The sequence below is a fragment of the Ahaetulla prasina genome, chromosome 3 (genome assembly GCF_028640845.1).
Source record: "Ahaetulla prasina isolate Xishuangbanna chromosome 3, ASM2864084v1, whole genome shotgun sequence".
Classification (NCBI taxonomy): domain Eukaryota; kingdom Metazoa; phylum Chordata; class Lepidosauria; order Squamata; family Colubridae; genus Ahaetulla; species Ahaetulla prasina.
The window spans coordinates 198,859,027-198,880,645 of NC_080541.1; the positions used below are offsets into that span (position 1 = coordinate 198,859,027).

The 21,619-nt window shown below is 35.5% G+C and overlaps 1 long non-coding RNA gene across 1 annotated transcript in view; it reads right to left on the bottom strand.

Moving 5' to 3' along the window:
- Positions 1–435: 435 nt before the first annotated feature.
- LOC131196147 (uncharacterized) overlaps positions 436–21,619 on the bottom strand; it is a 31,980-nt gene continuing 10,796 nt past the window's right edge. The window contains exon 3 of the long non-coding RNA XR_009154640.1: positions 436–497. This is a non-coding gene — a long non-coding RNA (uncharacterized LOC131196147). The remainder of the gene's footprint in view (positions 498–21,619) is intronic.

Below are 21,619 nucleotides of genomic sequence, written 5' to 3' on the forward strand. Positions count from 1 at the left end.
ACAGTCCTGTATGTCGGCTGGGAGACCCCTGGCGAGCCGTCCGTGCGGCAGGTGTCCTTTGAACACCTGGCCCCTGAGGCCTCGGCGGCGGCGGATTCGGGCGCTGGAGGCAGGAGAAGCCTTCCAGACGTCCGTTGCCGCTGGATACCGGAAGTCGTCTCCCTTTTTATTTCATTTTTATATTCAGCCATTTTGAAAGACTAGATTCACACAACAAGTTTAACTTCATATGGAATAAACACATTTTTTGGCATGATGCAACACAATAAACCATAAAATTCTGACATGAGGTAAGTTCATATTTTAACCCACAAAAAAAAACCTTGTCTTGATTAGAACTAATCATCTTTAACAGATTCTGTGAATACAACCACTGGCTGATTAAGCATTGTGAACCCAACCAAACTTACCTGAAAGGAAGGTTGTGATGACAAAATTGGATGAACAACAAAAGATGTGGGCCACCTTCAACTCCTTCATAAAAACAGAATAGAACTCTAGGAGAGAAAAAAAATACAAAAAAAAATTGTTGGTGACATGGAAGACCTCTATTTGTTTAATCCAATTTCCCTAATACATGTTTTCTATTTTAGATGAAATCTAAACAAATGATATATAATTACATTTTTCCATTTCAGCCTGTTCTCATTAATTCATTTATATAAAAGGCATTATATATATACAGTTCTTCTAAGGCCAATGAGCATTTTGTCAATTTTTTTTTAAAATACACAAAATAGTCTCACTTCTGAGTCACAACTTGCATTTCTCAATCTTTAACCATATCTATATGTTACTCAGAATTAATTCATAAATTACTTCCTTACTTTCTTCCTTCACACATTGTGAAAGAAACCAAACCCCTGTGGCCTGGATACAGGCACTAAGATCCCTTGCAATTCTAATTGCTACCAACCTGGTTTGATGCACACAGCAGAAAGGGTAATACAGAGCCCACCCTGTATGAAGTATTTTCTAAGCAAACATGCCATAATCAAGTAACATAGCAGTAATAATGATCCCTCTTAAAGAAATGAAATCTGATTAAATCTTATCTGAAAGAGTTCAATACTAGCATTCCCTTGGCTGTATTGCAGTTACTTCAATGTTAGTTAACAATTTGAGGGCTAGTGTAAGCTAGTGGCTTAAAATGATTAAGGAAAGGGAAACTCAGGTTTAAGCATAACCTTCATCAAGGAAGGTCATTAGTTGACTTTGAGCCGGTCTTTCAGGCCAACTTAAAAGTGGAGGAGAAAGATTGCTATGTACCACACTGAACTCATAGAGGAAAGTGGGATTAAAAAAACTCAAGGAGGGGAGAAAGAAGGAGGATTATAATAGGACTGACTATAAAAGATAGACTCCCATAATTAATTTAGGACCAAGATAGAAAAAAGAATGATCAATTTGGTTGACAATTATATAAGAACTATGCTAATTTACAAATAATTTACCTACAGGAACATAAGCAATATATCTATATTTGTTAAACCTAGATGCATATTTTATATGTACAAGTTTTTAAAAGCATTTTTTTTCCAAAAGTACACATGGCTATTTGTTGGAGTTTAAATTCCTAGTGCAGGAACTGGCTAAAATGAACTTCTGCTTTATATAATGTGAATACACTAGAAAGCAAACTAAGCACATTCAGACATTTGTAAACAAGAATGGATATATTAAGAAGAAACACAGGAAAAAAAATATAATACTAACTCAGTCCAGGCAGCAGAAACCTAATAACTAAAATAGCTTGGAACAATGACATTAGAAATCAGATTGACCACATCCTAAATATCACATTCACTTTCTGGCAAACTTAAGGCTTTTTTAATGATTAAAAGAAGAAAAAAGCCATGGCTCAATAATATATAGTCTATTGGATAAGAAAGCTAAGGCCGTTAGTGAGCGAGCTATAAATATCTTAAATAAATAAAATAAATAATTATACAGCTCCTCTAAGGCACATTGTAACGGTTGATGAGAATTCAACAACTTCTACAGACCTTTGGTTGCCTGTCCTTGATATAAATAAGTTTTCCTAGACTACTCTTTCATCTGTATTTGAAGGGTCTCACTTGTTCATTGAAATTTAAAATACTATAATAGTCTCATTTTCTCCCAGGGTATACCTCTGCTGTTCTTATTATTTTTAATGTTTGTGAGTAGTATGTGTTTGCCTTTATGTTTTCCTCTCATTTTCTTTCCTACATAAGGGAAGGAAAATCTATAGCCTTCCAAATATTCCTGAACTAGAATTTTCACCAAGCTTCAATAGCAGCAACGCTGAATTATGCTGTTAGGGACTGTAGTTCAGCAACATCTGGAAAGCCACAGGTTCTCCATCCTATGCACATATCCACATACACTATATATTGCAAAATAATCAGCTACACAGGCAACTGTTCTCAAGGAAACAAATTCTTAGGCTTCTGTCCCGCACAGAATTTGCTTCTTGGTGCTTGGTCCCCTTGCTGTAGGGGGTGAATACTATAGTAACATTTGTTTAGGGATGATCATATGCCTTTTTTTCCCACCCAGATAAGAATGGGAAATTCCTTCCTTCCTAGAAATTTTCCAGATATATTCTGCTACCTTAATTCCCTGCAAATTATTATCAGGTGGATTTTAATGGGGCTAAAGCTATAAGCCTATGAAGAGGTTGACTGTTCCTAAAATGTCTCGTCAATTTAGAGGGTAGATAAATTGTGCAAGAATTCTAATGCAAAAAAAGGCCTTTAGAAGAACTATCATTTTGTTGAGAAGAGGGAAGTGGGGCTATTCACTACTGGATAAAAATAATTCAACTTGAGCAAGTGTACGGCACCATCCTGTTGTGGCTTGTTCACATGTCCGCTCAAGATGGAAAAAGAGGATATTACTTAGGAGAGGTGAAGAATTGCAAGGCCCATATAAAATGAATCATGCCACTCCAGAATGACCTGGAGGAAGAGGAAGAAGAAAGAAAGAAAGAAAGAAAGAAAGAAAGAAAGAAAGAAAGAAAGAAAGAAAGGAAGGAAGGAAGGAAGGAAGGAAGGAAGGAAGGAAGGAAGGAAGGAAGGAAGGAAGGAAGGAAGGAAGGAAGGAAGGAAGGAGAAATGATTGGTGAAATTGACCGAACATGCTGAAATGGACAAATTCACTTCTATGATTAAAGAAAAGTCATTACTGACATTCATCAATTATTGGAAACCCCTTATGGAGTTTTGATTGATGATTTGTGACCTAGGAACAGCTAAGATCCTGCACAGAACCCCCAAACTCTTAGGCAGGTAGAGGAACCAAGATTGAAGAAGATACATACCACCTGTAAGGGTGAGTAGGGAATATACACATATACAAATACAGGCATGATGGGTTAGCAGTTAAAGATGCTAAACCCAGTTAAACACAGGTTTGAGACCCAAGCACTGCATGACAGGGTGAGCTACCATTACTTCCCCCAGCTCCTGCCAACCTTGTTTGAAAAACTGCAAGTGCATGTAGATAAATAGGTACCACTTCAGTGGGTGGATAATAGTGTTCTGTGCAACTCACTGTACAGTCATGTTGGCCCCATGACCATACAAATATCTTTGGACAATACTGGCTCCCTCAACTAAGAAATGGAGATGAGCACTGCTCCCTAGAGGTGGACACAACTCAACAGGAGAAATATTTACCTCATATAGTAAAGAACAGGAAACATGTATATGTATATGGATAAAGATTTCCTTATACATATACATGTTTTCTGTTCTTTTCTTTTTATTGCTTCTATCTTCTATCTTTTCCCTGTGTGGTTTTTTTTCCCATATATATGTATATGTATGTATAAATACGTGTAAAAGAAAAAAGAATCAGAAAAAAGATGGAAGATAGAAGATAGAAGATAACAATATGCTGTTGTTGCTTTTAATTGTGTGAGCAACTTTTTGAGTTGATCTTCCAACCTGTGTGGCATATGCTTAACAGACCTTAAGAATCCGTCCTGTTTTAGTTCAGACTGCAGCCTCAGATTGCATATAATGCAACTCAAATTTATGATTCAAATCTAAAGGCAAATTATTTTAGCAATTTTTAATAAACCTTTATAAAAAACTGCAACAATTTGCCGCTGTTTTTAAAAGAACAGGATTGTAGATGCTATAGAGCGGGCGTTCCAAACCACAGCCTACATGCCATGGCCCTGGATAGCTACTAATAGCAGCTCCACAAGATTGTAAACTTTTAACATTAATATGTGATTTAATATTATATTCATCATCAACAACAACAACATGAACATCATTTTAGCCATTGTCTATCCACTGCAGAATCAAGGCTTCTTCTGCATGTTTCCAACCAATACAGTCCTGAATTTTCTTTTGCCATTTGGGCTCGCAATACTTGCTGATGTTATCAATCCATCTTGTTTTAGGTCTCTTTCATGGAAACTTTTTATCAAGCAGGATCCATTTTATGACTGCCTTGGTCCACCTGCCATCAGTTCTCCTTGCTATGTGACTCTGCAAACTGCTTAGAGAGGGCTGTGAAGCACTATGAAGCGGTATATAATTCTAAGTGCTATTGCTATTACTATATTTTATATGTGGTCAAGACATTTCTCTTCACTCAGCACAGCCAAAAGGTTAGACACCCATGCTTTAGAGTATATTAAGTTTGAAAGTTTTAGTAGAATATGTTCAGGGTTTTCACATGCTACCTTATTGTTATTTCAATAAGGATATGTCTTCTCACATAGAAATGAGGGAAGGAGAGTCACACAGCCTTCTGATTTTCTTTAGTGTCTTCTATCAAAATTTATTTTAAAATAATGTTTTATTTTTTTTATCCGATATTTCTGGAGTTCTAAGCTTGGTGTGAAAGGAAGTAAAAATTGAATAAATAATAATAATAAAATAATAAAAGTATGGTAACAACTTGCCCTTAATATATTGCTTTGCTTTTAATATAGGCTTTGTCAGGTAGCAGTGGAATTAGCAATAGCAATAAGCACTTAGATTTATATACTACTTCACAGTGCTTTACAGCACTCTCTGAGTGGTTTGCAAAGTCAGCATATTGCCCCCTAACAATCTGAGTCCTCATTTTACCGACCTTGGAAGAATGGAAGGCTGAGTCAACCTTGAGCTGGTCAGGATCGAACTCCAGGCTGTGGGCAGAGTTAGCCTTCAATATGCATTCTAACTACTGTGCAATCTTGGTTCCTATGGTTAGCATAAATGTTTGGCAAGCAAGGCCTCTCCTGGAAAGGCATCTTTGCAGGACTGGTTTTATAAATTCTGTGGCTTGCTAGTAACACTTTCAGAGTGGCTGTGGAAACAGGCTGACACAAGATTTAGTGCCATGGAAGTGATAACAGATCTGTGGCAGATCACAGAGAAACAAATTCACACAGAACAAGTAACATTTGTAGGTTGTCAAAAAAAATTTTAATTTTTAATTTTTTAATATAATAATTCCATCTTCAATTAAACAGTGTGTCATCTGGGCACAAATATCTTTGTAAAATAAAAATCAAAATTTGCAGCAATAGTCATTACATTAACATTGATTCTATAATATTAAAATAATAATATTAAACATAATAATCATAATATTTGTTTCTCTCTGAACATATCTTCTTTATTTCACTAATCTTTTTTTTTTGTTTCCCTGTTTCTAACTTCCGTTTTTGTTATCTAACCATTGATAAAATAAGTCCCATGTCATATAATATTCAGTTTGTTCTTCTTCCTTAATTGCTAGTGTTAATCTATTCATTTCTGCACATTCTAATATTTTCCTGATCACATTCTCATCTCCTCAATTTTCCAATTTTGTGCAAATACAATTCTAGCTGTAGTTAGTATATGGATAATTAGATATGCATTCTCCTTACTATATTTTCAGGGTAAAATCCCAAACAAGAATATTTCTGGCTTTAAATCAATATGCTTCTTATCATTTCTTCCAGCCATGTATGTATTTTTGTCCAATATTTTTTTGCCTTTGAGCATGTCCACCACATATGATAATATGACCCAGGTATCTGGTGGTGCTTCCAGCATTTAGCTGACTTATCTTTAAACATCTTTGCCAAGCTCGCTGGTGCAAAATGCCATCTATAAAACATATTGTACAAATTTTCTTTATATGCAGTTGACATTGTTAATTTATAGCTCCTGTCCCACAGTTTCTGCCATTTGTCTAACTCTATTGTATAACCAAAGTTTTTTGTCCATACTATCATTGTCTCCTTCACTTGTTCATCTTCCAATTTAATACCCAATAAATAGCTGTACATTTTTTAAAACAATTTTTGTTCTGTCCCCGTTAATATTTGTCTAATTCCGTTAGTTCTATATAAAATCCGTATAGTTTACCATCTTTCTCATATCTAGAATGTATCTGCACTTGTGAGTACCATGCCATATTAATCCCTTGATCGCTCAATTTTTGTTTAGTTTTGGGTTCCCCCTTTTCATTCGAAATATCTTTGTATCTAACAATATTTTCCATGTTAATAACATTTGGATGAATCAGTGCTTCCATTGTTGAAAGTCAAACTGATATCCTCAAATAATGTTGTTCTCTATTTTTCCCAGCACAAACAATAATGCATTCCTAAGGTTCTTAGAATTTTTATTTCTTAAAAGTAAATATTTATGCCAATGCTTTTAAATATTACATTGGCACTTGGTCAGTCGCTGTTGACATTTAAAGTTGCCCTAATCACACAGAATTTAAAAATAAACTTTAACTCCACAGCATATCCTGGAGTGGTCAGTTTAAGTCTATATTCAAAAAGCTAAGTTGAACTCCCAGCTGTGCAGGCAGGGTCAGCACAGATGTGTAACATTATATTTGCACAAGACAGAACAAATTAAGAATTGTGGCTGACTCTTTAAAGAATTTAAGAGTTGAGAAATATGGTCGAAAGCCATTTTAAACTTTGCCAGCCTAATAGAGCTTTGATAGGCAGAGAGTTTAGACAGCAAATAAAATATATTGCCTAGCTACTTCTATTGACACTAGACACTCAACCCATCTCCCACTTTCTTCAAAAGTGGCATTATTGTATATTATGTGTAATAATGCCATAAATAGCAGGAAAACCATCAAATCTGCAATTTGCTTTGAAAGGCTGTGAAAACTTCTAATACCACCTGAGTCACTTAGCTTTTCCAGAGCTGATCTTTGATCTAATATATTTCAGTGGGCATGACTGGATTGGCGATTTATCAAATTGAATCAGTTCTTTAAAACTAGCCAGCCCTTATTGCAAAAATACAGACACTATAACTCAGAGCAATGTCATACAAAGAACTCCAGCTTGTATGGATCATTCAGTTTTTTGTAGCTCCATTACATAATGGTACCATGTACTCCCAATTATCGTTAGTTTCGTACATATAACAATGTGAACAACCCTACAATGAGTCTTAATAGCCCACAAACTCTATTAATCAGAGTATTTAAAACAATTAAGTATTTTGAAGAACTGAAAAAAGAATGTCTACAGGGCATGTTCAAAAATATCAAGATAACGGCTTAAGTGTATAATCAAAACTCTGCCTGTTTTTGTTTTTATATGTGTCATGGCTGCCTTCTTGACTTTATTGACCCTAACCCAGGAACACCTCTGAAACGAGACATTGCATTTCCATGACCCCATCCCAAGAAGTAAAGAAACTTCTGCCCACAATGAATATAAAAAAATGGAACTATTTCCATTTCCTAATCAGTTTTGATAATAAATTGATTCTTCTGCAGAAGTTAAAACAGGATTAACTCCATGCTATTTTTTTTTAAAAAACGTTTTAAAACCAAATTTAATCAAAATCTGGTTTCTTAGTGGCCAAGCAATTTTGCTTCTATGTAAGAACTATAGTTTTGAAAACACTAGTAAGGATACAGTGCCTTAAGCTAGTGCAATGCATATAAAACATCTGCTTTCAATTTACTAGAATTAAGAAAAGTTATTATAAATTACTGAACTGGTACTCAGAACCACTGAAAAAAATTCAAGAGCAAATCACACTGGTTACATAATAAAAATAAAACTATAGTACTGCTGCTAGCAGCTTTTATAGAATGTCTCATTTGTACTATTGAGAATTATAATACTGTATATAGGAAAAATATACTGTGGAACTCAGGAAAATTATCAACCACTACAATAGCAACCACACTCTGACCAGCAGAAATTAATATTTGTTTCCAGTTTGTGAAAATGTTTACTTTTGGTTCTTAGGGTCTGCAGCATTTGTCTGGTTGCGTCTTATAGGTTTTTGCCGCTTCCGATAGGGAGCGCTTAGTATTCTCTTGGGAAATAAGGACATTCTCACCCACCTGGCCAGATGAAGGAGGAGTGATGTCACCAGACCCATGGATGCTGCAGCGATTGGGCCATATGACTGATTGTTTGGGGTTGAGAGAAAAACTTTTACTTTTAATTAGGTAAAAACCATGGGAGCCTTCAGAGTTGGTTTTCACCATAAATGTGCCAATCTGATATTTCCAATAAAGCTATTCTTTGAATAATTCACCTATCTTGAAGTTTTGCTTGAACTGCATCTATTACTTGGAATCATGACAGCTACTCTTTGAAGATCAAGCTGCCAGAATAACTATTGGTTAGGATGAGGAAAAAATCAGTCTTACTTTGATACTCTGAAATAAAAGGTTTTGATAGATAGATGATGATGATAGATAGATAGATAGATAGATAGATAGATAGATAGATAGATAGATAGATAGATAGATAGATAGATAGATACAGTGGTGGAATTCAAGTAATTTAACAACCGGTTCTCTGCCCTAATGATTTCTTCCAACAACCAGTTTGCCAAATTGCTCAGAAAGTTAACAACCGGTTCTCCTGAAGTGGTGCGAACTGGCTGAATCCCACCACTGGATAGATAGATAGATGATAGATAGATAGATAGATAGATAGATAGATAGATAGAGAGAGAGAGAGAGAGAGAGAGAGAGAGAGAGAGAGAGAGAGAGAGAGGCAGGCGGCAGGCAGGCAGGCAGGCTTTCAAAAACTGGTCTCTTAGTGGCGAAGCAATTTTGCTTCTTCATGTTTCTATACCACCCAGCTCCCTCAAGGAAGGACAAGTTAAAAGCAGAGCAGACTTCCTCTAAAGGAATAAAACATTTCACTCATTTTCTTCTTCTTTTTTCTTATATTCTCCTTATAAAGAATCATGAGTTCTGCATCTTTTTCTCCCTTAATCAACTTCCCTTTTGAAATCTTTTTTTTAAAAAGTACATTGTGAAGCTTTCTTTCGTGCCAAAATATATACAGATACAAATGATAGGTTCATAAGCAACAGAGGTAATTAGCAAAGAGCAAAAAGCTGGAGCAACTCTCATTTCTATATAAACCAATTTAAATCAAAATCAAAGAGGAAAAAGAATTGTAGACCTTCTATTATTATTATTATTATTATTATTATTATTATTATTATTATTATTATTATTATTATTATTATTATTATTATTATTATTATCCTTTCATCAAGATTTTCTACCGTAAACCTTTCCATTCTGAAAAGATGATTTAGTGGAAGTGCAATGATTTTTTTGGCTTCCTTGAAATGGATCATCATATTTCACTAGTTAATACTATTATTAGTCACTGCCACTTGGCTTTATCCCCACCCATTTCTTCTTGCTTCCTCTTTTCTCTAGACCATATTTCTACATACTGTAGGGGGGGGGGGAAGTAAGAGATTGACACATCTTCAGTCATTTCAACTGTATCTGTGTCAATCCATTTAAAAGTTGATCAGAATGCACCAACAATCAGTGATTCAGATGATTGTTCCACAGTGGCTACATAAATAGGGAAATGAGCAGGTAAATTTCACAAGTTGACTTGCAGTTTTAAAGGTAAAGGTATCCCCTGCCCAATCATGTCCGACTCTAGGGGGTAGTGCTCATCTCTGTTTCCTAGCCAAGAGAGCTAAGGAAGATGCTTCCATGATCACGTGGTCAGCATGATCATAGCCTGAGGCACATGTTACCTTCCCTCTGAAGTGGTACCTATTTATCTACTTGCATTTGCATATTTTTGAACTACTAGATTGGCAGAGATGGGGCAAGAACAGGAGCTCACCCTGTCGTGGTGCTTGAATCCTGAATTGCCAAACTTCTGGGCAACAAGCCTACTGTCTTAACCACTAGGCCATTTTTTTCGCTTCTCTATCCTTTCTTTGCCACTTACAAAGGTTACTCTTGTTGATCTGGCTTCACTATTGTTTTCCTGGTGTTTTTTTTCTGAATTATGTTGTTTCTTCTTTTCTAGTCTTTCACACACATTCTCTCTAGTGTCTTTCATTGCTTGCCTATTTTGTTTTACAAATATTTGTTGTGTATAAGTACTGAGATTTGTATAAAAATGATGCAGAACATCTTCCCTACTTCTCTAAACATGGCTAAACAGCCACGTTCCAACTAGTCAACGATGTCAATTTCATAAACCCATATAGTTTTTTGACCCACCCAGTGTCATGTCACACAACATGAATAAACATGCTTATAATTCACTGGATTTTTTTTCACCTTAGATTTTAAGCTTTTGATCTATTTCATACTGCTGTAGACCCTGATTATTACTAGGGGTTACAAAAGAAGACAATATGTTCTTCATTTGATGTGTTCAGAAAAAAGCTAGACAGCCATCTGTCATGAATATGTGGATTCCTGCATTGAGAACTCAGATTGAACTTGGTGACTCGAATGAGCCTTTTCAGTTCTATGATTCTTGGCTAATAGCTCCTTTCTCTTGGCTATGGTTTGGTTACAAGTATATCAACACTTACTATGTATGTTTCCTATTAAACGCAATGATATGATCCCTTTTTAAAATACACCGTAAAATATTAATACCATGTCTAAAGTTAATGTAGTTCAAATTATCCCTTTCCCTTTTTGTAAAATTAGTCTCTAAGATTCCAACAAATGTAGTGGAATGATTATGTGTTTTACTTTACAGAGGATAACCATTTATTTTAAGAGTTGTTAAGTCCAAGCCTGGTATCAAATAACAAGAAGGCAAAAAAAGCAAAGGATTTTAAGCTGCTGAACAATGAGTAGCATCTGAACTAACCAAGCATTAGGAAGACAACTTATATTGTTAGCATCCTGTCTACTGTGCTAAGATGTATTACCTTTTTATTTAGATTCTAATAAACATTTCTAAGTTTTATTATAAAAACTGTATTTGCATGATCTTTTCTCCTTTTTTTGTTGGTGGATTGCCATCTAAAGACTTAGAGTAATTTTACTAAAGTTTAGAACACTAGAAGGCTTCTGTTCATATCTGGGCAAAATGAATGGAGTATTTACAGTTCTTGTTTTTTAAAAAAATAGTTTGTTTCTTGTAACTTTGGAATGGGAAACCGTATGCTCTTATGCAAGCCCTATGCAAGTATAGATTTGTTTTGGTTTGGAAAGAAAAATAAGTTCAGCAATGGCATGGTGTCCATAAAGAAAATTAGAATAGGATGGGAAGAGATGGGATGGGATGGGATGGGATGGGATGGGATGGGATGGGATGGGATGGGATGGGACATTCCTTAAAAGGCAATGCCAGGAACTAATGTTAAGAATATTTATCATATTTATTGAAGTATAAACAATATATTGTATATGTTAAGCTCACAGAGGAGGGAGAAACTTGGATCAATGTATCTAGACATTTAGCTGCAGAAAGAAAACAACTAATTTGTGGTGGAAGGTGAAACCATCTTTGAGGAGTTTATTTCCAGTCTAGTATTAAGGTTAGAAAGGGCATTTCGCAGTTTGAAAAAACACCAGGATTCCTACCCTTGGGACTTAATTGAAATGTGGAAATCAACTTACTTAGATTTAGACTTATTTGATTAAAGTGTCATAAAATTATCAGAAATATAAATAAATTAAAAAATAAATTAAAAAAAAACAAATACCTTGAAGGGCTGACAAACTAGTTCCAAAGAGAAGTCAATCAAAAACAATTATGGTAATTATAATTCACATGTGTATATAGTATGCCAACTGATTTCTTTATCTTAAATTGACTTCTTTTTGGAAATAGTTTGTCAGCCCTTCAAGGTAGACTAGACCCAGAAATCAAAGTCAAGTAAGCCAATACTACTTTTATTATAAAGTTATAGTACTAGAATCATGCAAGTTTGAAATCTTTTTTGCCCTCCCTGCCTTTATATTCATGGGAACCAGAGAAGGACTTTTCTGTTTAACCATACACAGGTTACAGTTCTGGCTTGGACTCAAATTTCTCTTATCAGACCATTTTCTTGATCATGGTTCTTCCTCTAGGTCTGGAAGATTATTCCTTCTGCCCATTGCAATATAATTATCCTCTACAACGCTTTTATTTTATTTACCTCCCAGAAGTCAACTTTCTCTTGTTACATCTGTAAAGGAACCCAGATTAAAGGATGGTTTAACTAAAGTGAAGGTTAAGGAAGAGGGCTGCTTGTTTCCACATTCTTTGAAAGGCAGCATTTTTGAAAGTTTGAAAGTCAATTGGTCATTTCAAAATCATCCTCTGATTCTTTTTTGTAAATTTCATCTTCCTTTCTCCTCTCGTGACAAAAAAATAGAGAGAACGCCCTAATATTGAGCAAGAAAAGTAGATATTGTTGCACCACAAACCAGATGAGCTAATGGTGATTCCCAGTTTACATCATTGTGGCTTAGCCAACGCAGAATGGCTGCAAAAAGATCTAAAGCATGGAAATCAGGCCTATAATTTGCATGTGCTCCACTGTGATTACACTCTCAATCATAGTATTTGGATATGAAAATAAGGAGAAAAATTACAGGTCTTTTGCATCAAAATTATCCTGGGTTATGGCTGAAAGGCATTCCTCATCAGCTGCTAGCAGAAATGAGGTTATTACCTAAAAGTAAAAGTAAATAAAAAGTTTCAAATAACTCCAAAACCAAATAAATTTGTCTGCAATGCCTAGATATCATAGTTTTAGATGATGTGGCACACAAACAATCAGGCATATGAAAAAAACAAATATTTGTTGCATGCATCTAAATTACAATTGCATGTAATGTAAATAGTAAGGGTGATGTTTAAAAGTCTTCCACTCAAGTTCAGGACACACCACATAAGAAATTCTAAATACTTTTAAAAAATAATAATCAACAAGCCAATTTTCCCGGAAAATATAGAAATCCGTTAAAAATGTATAAATTAAACAAACTGATATAAAAACAAACATGCAAAAACAGTAAGGACTTCAATAAATAGATGAAATCTTAATGAACCTAGCAGCAGAAGATTTTTCAATAACATTAGTATTAATTTCTAAAATGCTTGGGACACTGAATTTGATGTAATGTTAGATCAACTCCAGCAAAGGAATGAAGAGCACTTCTCAGTCAATATACACATACACCAATGTTTAAGCAAAGGCTTGCAATTCTTCAGTGAGTTGATACTCACTTCCATATCTACTATCTACTGTTGACCTCACCCCATTCCTAAGAGACCTGTAAGGGGCATGCATAAGAGCACCAGTATGCCTACCGTTCCTGTCCTAATGTTCCTTTTGGTTGTATTCATTTTGTGTGATTATTTCATGCTTATACTTATATATATTGTTGTGTTTGACAAAATAAACAAATGAAAAAGTATTTACAGTATTTGACAGCAATAGCAATAGCACTTAGACTTATATACCGCTTTACAGTGCTTTACAGTCCTCTCTAAGCAGTTTACAGAGTCAGCATATTGCTTTCAACAATTGGCACCTCATTTTACCCACATTGGAAAGATGGGAGGCTGAGTCAACCTTGAGCCTGGTGAGTTTTTAACTGCTGATTGTAGGCAGCTGGCAGTCAGCAGAAGTAGCTTGCAGTACTGCACTCTAACCACTGTGCCACTGTGGCTCCTTGATCAGTGACTAATATCTAGAAACAGCAGATTAACCCTGATTCAACCAAATGTTCAAGGTTTGAAGATGCAGTATTTTATTTATCTGTGTGATTTGATTTGATTTGATTTGATTTGATTTAAAGAACATTCAAGAATATTTTGAAACTTCTGTATGCTATGATATGCTAAATGAAAACTAATGCTGGGACATTTTGGGGCAGACAAGCATGGCAGGGCTGAGAAAAGACAACTCCACAGCTTCCAGACTATTTTTTTCAAATACATCCTAAAACTTTTCAAGACTCTATAGAAAAGTTGGTCTGAATGCATACAGTGTTCTGTTATAACTTAAATTTCCAAATCTTTTGTAATGGAATATGTTTGTGCTCTAGGAGAACCAAGGAAATAGATGCTACCTAGAAAACATTCAGATAAGAAAGGCAGGAGCCCCCAGTGACCTAACAGTTGCAGAAATAAATTTAAGGGGGACTGCCCTAAAGAATCAAGCAGTCAAAAGTGGTGGCAGGAAATGTGCACTTTGGTACTTATAATATTTTGTTAATGTAACCTTACAATAAAGTAGAATTAGTTCATCTAATCCCTGTTTTCCTGTCTGGCTTACCTGGGAGGGCTGACATATTTCAAAAACTGTTTTTCTATGTGCTTTTCTGAGTTGTCACAAATTTGTGTTCTGCTGCCTCTGGTTGCTTGGTTAGCTAGAATGCCAAAAGAGCTGGTGTAACTATTATGACAAATTTGGCCCTTTCTGGGAATGTTTTCTCATCCCTGGCCATGGTAGGATGGCAAAGCTATGCCTTTCCTGGAAATAAAGGGCTATGATCAACATCTAATTGCCTGCTGACATATGGAAAACTTAAAATGAAACAAGATTATACAGATATTCCTGTTTAGGGCTCAGCTGAAATACGAAGACACAGTTATAAAAACTAAGAGTGTTAGAAACCGAGAAGGAGAATTTTCTGTGTAGAACAACATACTTTTCTATTCAATTTTTGCTAAATCTGTCCCAAGATATCCATTGCAAGTAGTGCTTGAATACCTATCAGCTTGACTTTGACTAAGAAGCTGTCACTATTAACTATCATTGAAAATCTTTATGGTGCACAGGATTATAAATTTGGGAGGAAGAAAGTTTCATGAACTCAGCTTCCATTGATTTCCACTTTCATGTTGATATTTATTTCTTAACCTGGTAGCTTTAGAAAGTTTTTTTTTTTTAAAGTATGCTTTTTAGATAATTCCAGCAAATAAAAATATATTTGGGTCTTTTCCTGTGTAAGGACTTTGCTGTCTTCAAAAGAGTGGGCTTTGTCTTTCAATGCAGATGGACTGCTGAATGGGCTTGATTTCCTGATGGGTTTGGTTTCCTACGTTGTGCCATGTGCTGTGTTAGTCCTGTGTTCTTAATCCTGGATCATAATTTTTACATATTCAGAAATTAAAATAAAACAAAACAATTTAAAGTACTTTTCTCACAGATCTTTATTGATTATAAGGCCCTCATAGTAATTATTTGCTGCCTGGTTTCAATTATTGATTCTTAACATTGCCCTTGCAAGGCATGTTTTGGGGATGACTGCATTTGGGATTTTTGCTGACTCACTTCACTGTATTGTTTTTGGTTTTTTCCAAACATCTGTTTCTTTAATGATATTACTAACACTTGCAATTAGAGTATTTTCCTGATGACAGAGTTACACAATGTACACATACTGATAATATTCAATGACTGATTCACCTCTCACCACCAGTACCATATAACATCAGAAAGCCAGTCCTGCCAGGTTTCCAAATCAGATATGAAATATTTTGATATAGGGCTACATTTATCTAAGAATGTGAAATAAATCGTAAAGGAATGGATAGCAAATTATTTTATAGATTATCAAAATAAATTCCGAAAAGATGGTGGAGTGGAGATTGTTAAATGATGATGAGAAGAGATTATAAAAAGATCATTAATAATACTCATTTCTTATGGAGGAAGAAAGCCGTGCTTCCCCAATGACTGCTGTGGGGCGACTGCCTTTCTTTCTCTTATCCACAATCTGCTGTGTTGTCATAGTTAATACATTTTTATATCAATTACAAAAATGGTGGTGATATCCACATATTGAATGATCCTTGTGAAATTACTAATTAACAAAAAGTCCTCCACTCCATATACTGTATTTCTCCCATTCCATTTTTCTTTGTATATTTTCACACTTTTTTCCAATATTTTGCATTTTTCCCTTTATTCTAGACTTCCATTCTTCAATAAGGTAAGTATATGAAGCAAAAATCCAGAATATGTTGTCCAATTTTTTTTACTGGAAAATGTTTGTGTTAAATATACATTTATTGATGATTCTTCAATTCTTTGTGTTTGCAGTTTTGTGCTTCCACGATCCTCCAGAAATAACAAAAAAAAAATATGTTCACTGAATAGTACAATTATATAATGGCACAATTATAAAATTCTGATCCTTTTCCATTGTTACTACATTCTGTGATTCTCTTTAAGAAAAGAAGCCATAAAGATAAGTAAAATATAAAGAGATAAAGTAGTTTAATGGTTAAAACTATACCCTTATTCACAGCCTGATCATAAGCACAGTTTGTTCTTAATTAGATTTCCCAAAATCTCTCAGCCATCAATCTGCAATTGGGAGTAATAATATTGCTTACCTTGCCTTAGTCAGTTTGGATATAATGACTAGTAAGTACTTTGAATGCCTAGGATAAAAGTACTCTATGGACAGTATATTTGCAGCAATAGTCAGCATTCTTAGTGTAACATTATCCCAGGCCACAAGAGGCTCAAAACTGAATGATTGGGGGGGGGGGGAACCTTCATGTGTATACAGTTAAAGCTGTTGTCATCACCAACTAAAAAGAGTACTGAGCATCTGTCTAGGGAAGAGTTTAAAAATTAGATAATTGACATCAGTTAATGAAGCAAGGCCAGAAAGAATCTGAAATAACAGTTTTGTATGTTTCATATATTCACTAGACATGTCCTCTTGAATGATTGTTTCAGAGATATTTCCTTACCGAAACAGAGAAGCAGAATGACCAAAGGCAGGCAAAAAAAAGCGTGGGAGTAGGAGCAACTTCTGAGTGCCTGCTGTCTTCCCTATTGAGTTTTCTTATGCATTGGAAACCTTCCCTTCCCTTCCCTTCACTTCCAATAGGCTGATGCTGGATGAGAAATTGTCGAGAAGGGAGCAAGAGATTGCTAGGCTGGCTAAGAAATTGTCACAAAGATTAAAAATGAAGTTCCCATGATTGAAGCAGCAGCCCAGCTGCACAACAGCAGTCATTAGCACTGAAACACAACTTTCCAAATTTAATTCCCTTGGGAATCATGGGTCTGAATTTTGGCACAATCTTTAAGTTAGGCCTTTTGAGTTAGGAAGTTAAGTTAGTACCTTTGTTCAAAAATTGTTACCTTATGATGTACCATTTTGCCCAGTTAGAAGTCAGGACAATGAGAGTTTTAATAGTATATAGGTAAAACAGGTCACAGAACTGAAATAGCATTTGCAGAGCTTTTCCATTCCCCCCACCCCAAAAAAAAGTAAGGATACTTATTACCGGTTCCTTATATATGCCTTTTTCTTTTTCCATGGTTCCATGTTATGGTCTATGTCATTGCTTAAATCAAAGATTTTAAAAAATATATATCACTGGGCATATGAAGATTCTAGACCACCTTATTTGAAATTATTAGAGTTATCCATACTATCTTTAGCTTGCTTGCCATAGGTTGGCTCTGAGAAATAGCTACCTTAATGCTCCCTACCCCCATAGCCAAGATGATGTTTGCTTTTTGTGAAATGGCTTGAGACTTTTATTTAATCAACAATGATTTAATATATTTACAATATAGAATAAAAACATGAAAAAACTCCCGATATATACTTCATGACCTGCTAGGCTTAACTCTGTACAGGAAGAAACACTGATAAAAGAAAGATTGGAGTGAAATGTTGGGCTTACTTCTGTTAGGACATTAAATAGTACTTTGGTGCTTTGAATAAAATAAACTGAATTAAGAAATGTGTATGGCTAAATTAGGGAATCAATTTCTGTATTTCTGGTATTTATCAAGACCATCAACAATTGTGTTATTAATGAAGGCTTTTGACTTCAAGCTGTAAATCTTAACTTACCAGTTGCCAGTAATTTGTTGCCTAGAAATGAATTACATGCATCCTAAAGAGCTAAAACTGTGTTTGAAGTAAATGACTGTAAAGTTGAAAGCAAAAACTTTGTCAAAGAAGGGCTTTAGGTTGAGTTAATTTTGACCATGAATGTTTAATCTCATATTTGTCATTTTCTCTCATTCACTAATTGGGATCATATTTCCCTAGAATCTCCTCCAGCTTTTTCTGAAGCAGAGTTGTGGGTTTTCGCCGATATACTTCTATGACCTTCCACTGTGTTGATTAACTTCTAATGCAAATATAAAATGCTCTTATAATATGGCAGCATTTATGAGCATTAAATGTATCTTAAATGTGCTCAGTTGGATAAACGCTTGGGACAAATCTAGGCATGATAGCATGTGTGTCTCTGTGTTCCAGATGACAAGCTTTTACAGAATTCCTTTATCCACACACAGCCTTCTCTGGGCATACTTATGAAAATGTGAACATTAGTGCTACCATGGTACATGTTTCACCATGTTCTCCAAGCAGTAACCAATAATGCAGAAGGACAATTTCCCCTCACTTTGGTAATAATTGAGGAAAAGTTGACAGAGTTCAGGAGTTGATCAGACACACACACACACATACACACACACCCCTTGGCTTCAGTGATTAATGATGGGTGGAAAAAAGCAGGAGAACTATCGTACAGTTACATCTTCCTCACTTTTGTTGCAACAGCATCCTTGAAGCTCTGTAAAGGTGTCCCTTCACCTCTTCTCCTCTTGTGTTTAAGCATAAAATTCAAAGCTTACCACACCTCAAAGACAATCACCCTTGGATGCCTGAAAACCAGTGGTGGGTTGCTGCTGGTTTGGACGATTTCGGGTGGTATGCCGTCCTATTTAGACACATTTTTAAGACATGCGTGCAAACTGTGTGCGCACACATTTTTGGTGCTGGGGAACTGGTTGTTAATACATGTGCCGCCCTCCTCTGCTGAAAACCTCTTTCTCCTACATCCCTTCACAAGCAGAAAGGAAGAAGAGAATGAGAAGAGGAAGAGAATTCTGGGGAAATCACCAGAGTCACTGAGGAACCCACTTCTACCACATGCTGCAGCCCCTTCTCAACCCCACTTCTGAGTGATTCAGCTGAGGAAAGGAGGGGAACAGTTGTAATTGTGCTGCTTCTGGCATGACAATTGACTCAAAAGTAGCCACAGAAAAGAAAATGGCAATGCTGCAGCTCCAACAGTAACAGTGATAGCTCCTCCTTACATCCTTCATTTCTTGGCTCCTTCCATACCACCCTACACTATGGAGCCCTATGTGTTGTGGAACAAGAATGGGAATAGCCATGAAAGTCAGCTGGGTAAATTTGGGCCAGTCACTCTCTCTCATTCCAACCATAGAGTTGATTTTGTGGTGAAAATGGCAGGAGGAAAAGAATATTAGATATATTTGCCACCTTGAATTATTCCTATAAATAATAAAGATGCCAAATGTATATATGGAAGGCTTGGATTTCCTGTACCTATAGAACCAAAGGTGTATGACTTCCATAACTTCACTGTTAATACATCATAGGGATGTAGGAAAAATATCACAGGTCATGGTAAGTTAAAATTAAATCAGACTTAAAAATGGATCTGCATATGAAGTACAGGTAAACCTTAATTTATGTAATTGAGCCCAGAATTATGGTCATAACTAGTTGGGGCCATAAATTGAGGCATCACATGACAAGATTCCAATTTTTTTTTAAAAAAATTAGCAGTAGTCATTAAGTGAACATCTTGATTATTAAGTAACTGTATCAATTGTTAAGTTTACAAGCCAATCATTAAGCAAATGTAGGGGTTGTTATTTTTTTTATGTCAAGCACCTATTTTATGACAGATACAAGTATAAAAATAATTGTAAACACATGTAAAGGGTATGACTAAAAGAAAACATTAGGACAGGGACGGTAGGCACACTGGTACACTTAAGCACACCCCTTACAGACCTCTTAGGAATAGGATGAGATCTACAGTAGACAATCTAAGGTAAATGTTTTGGGGATTTGGAGAAGAAACCACAGAGTGCATTCCAGGCATATGTAATCAATTTTATGTAAATCAGTTTCCCCCAATGGGCATCTTTTGCTGGAAACCAGAAGCAAATGCCAGAAATTGGGGGAGAAATGTGACAAATCACAATCATCTAGTAGCAAATGGCCATAAAGATGGTTACCAGGTGTCCAAAATGTTATCACATCACCATGGGAATTTGAGGCCATTGTAATTTCAAAAACAGGTTGTAGTAGCTCTATCAAATAATTAGTTGTAAGTTGAGGATTACCTGTACACAATAGTAGCCTTATGTGCTTGAAATTTATAATGTTTTACTGGATGAGTCTGAAGTGTCAGACTGCATTTGATTTCCCTCTAAAAAAGCTTCTGTATAATAACCTAAAGATGACTAGGTACTTCAGTGTTAGAAATGTACAGTCTGAAAATTCCTGGACAGGAAGAATAGAAGGAGGAAATATGAATGTAGCTGCACAAAGGGAAAGAGGATGTTTAGGATAGTTCCTTTGATTTTGAAAACTGATAATGAAATAGGTGTATATCTTTGGTTGTTAGGGACAAAATTTATACTTGAGGAAGTATAAATTGTTCATACTTTCTATAAGATTCTAACTGTCATATTGGAGAAGTGGTATGCTATGATGAAATTTTTCAATGTTCCATTGTGCTTTGCTACATTCCTGTGACTGATTTTTTTTGGGGGGGAGTGGGGGAATCAAATTCTAATTTGGTGGCAAATTTCAAATTTAGCTAAGGTTCGAAATTGTATTGTTGCATCTGTTACTCATAGACTTGCAACCTAACACAGTAAATCATACTCAGCCACTGAATATTGCTGATGGAAGAGAAGACAATTCAGGAAATGCGACATTGGTCAGCTGCAGCAAGTCAGCTGTTAATTTCGCAACAATTTTTGGGCAGAGACAGTCTATCCGAACAGCATAAATCTTGGCACTGGAAACTTTAAATATCAATCAATAAGATTTCAGATTAATGGTCTGTCCAGAGTTTTACTGGCAAGTATTCCAACCAATTTTCTTCATTGAAGATGAAATCAAATCAAATCTAGATCTGCACAATCCAAAATAGCTTCCTGGGTTTTTTTAATTAAGATACTAGTGCAGCCTTGAAAACAATTCCACTCATAGTAAGATATTAGGGAACTACATGCCAATTATGAGATTCATTCCGCTGTATAACTTACAGTTTGCATTTTCCATAATATATTACTATTCTTTTTTTATTATTATTATTCAAAAGATTTTACAAACATTTTTACCCATACTTCCCCGCTCCTCCCTCCAACCCTCACCCTATCCCCTCCCTCCACCCCCCTTCACCCAATCCCCCCACCCACCACCCCCGAACTTCCCAGAGCAAAATACAGGATATATCACCTAACAATCATAAACTAGAATAAGCAAACAATCCATAAACTTCCATCCCTCCCCTAGTACCTTAACTCTTCTTATCTATTCAAAAAAAGAGAGAAAAAAGAACAAACTATTACAATTACAT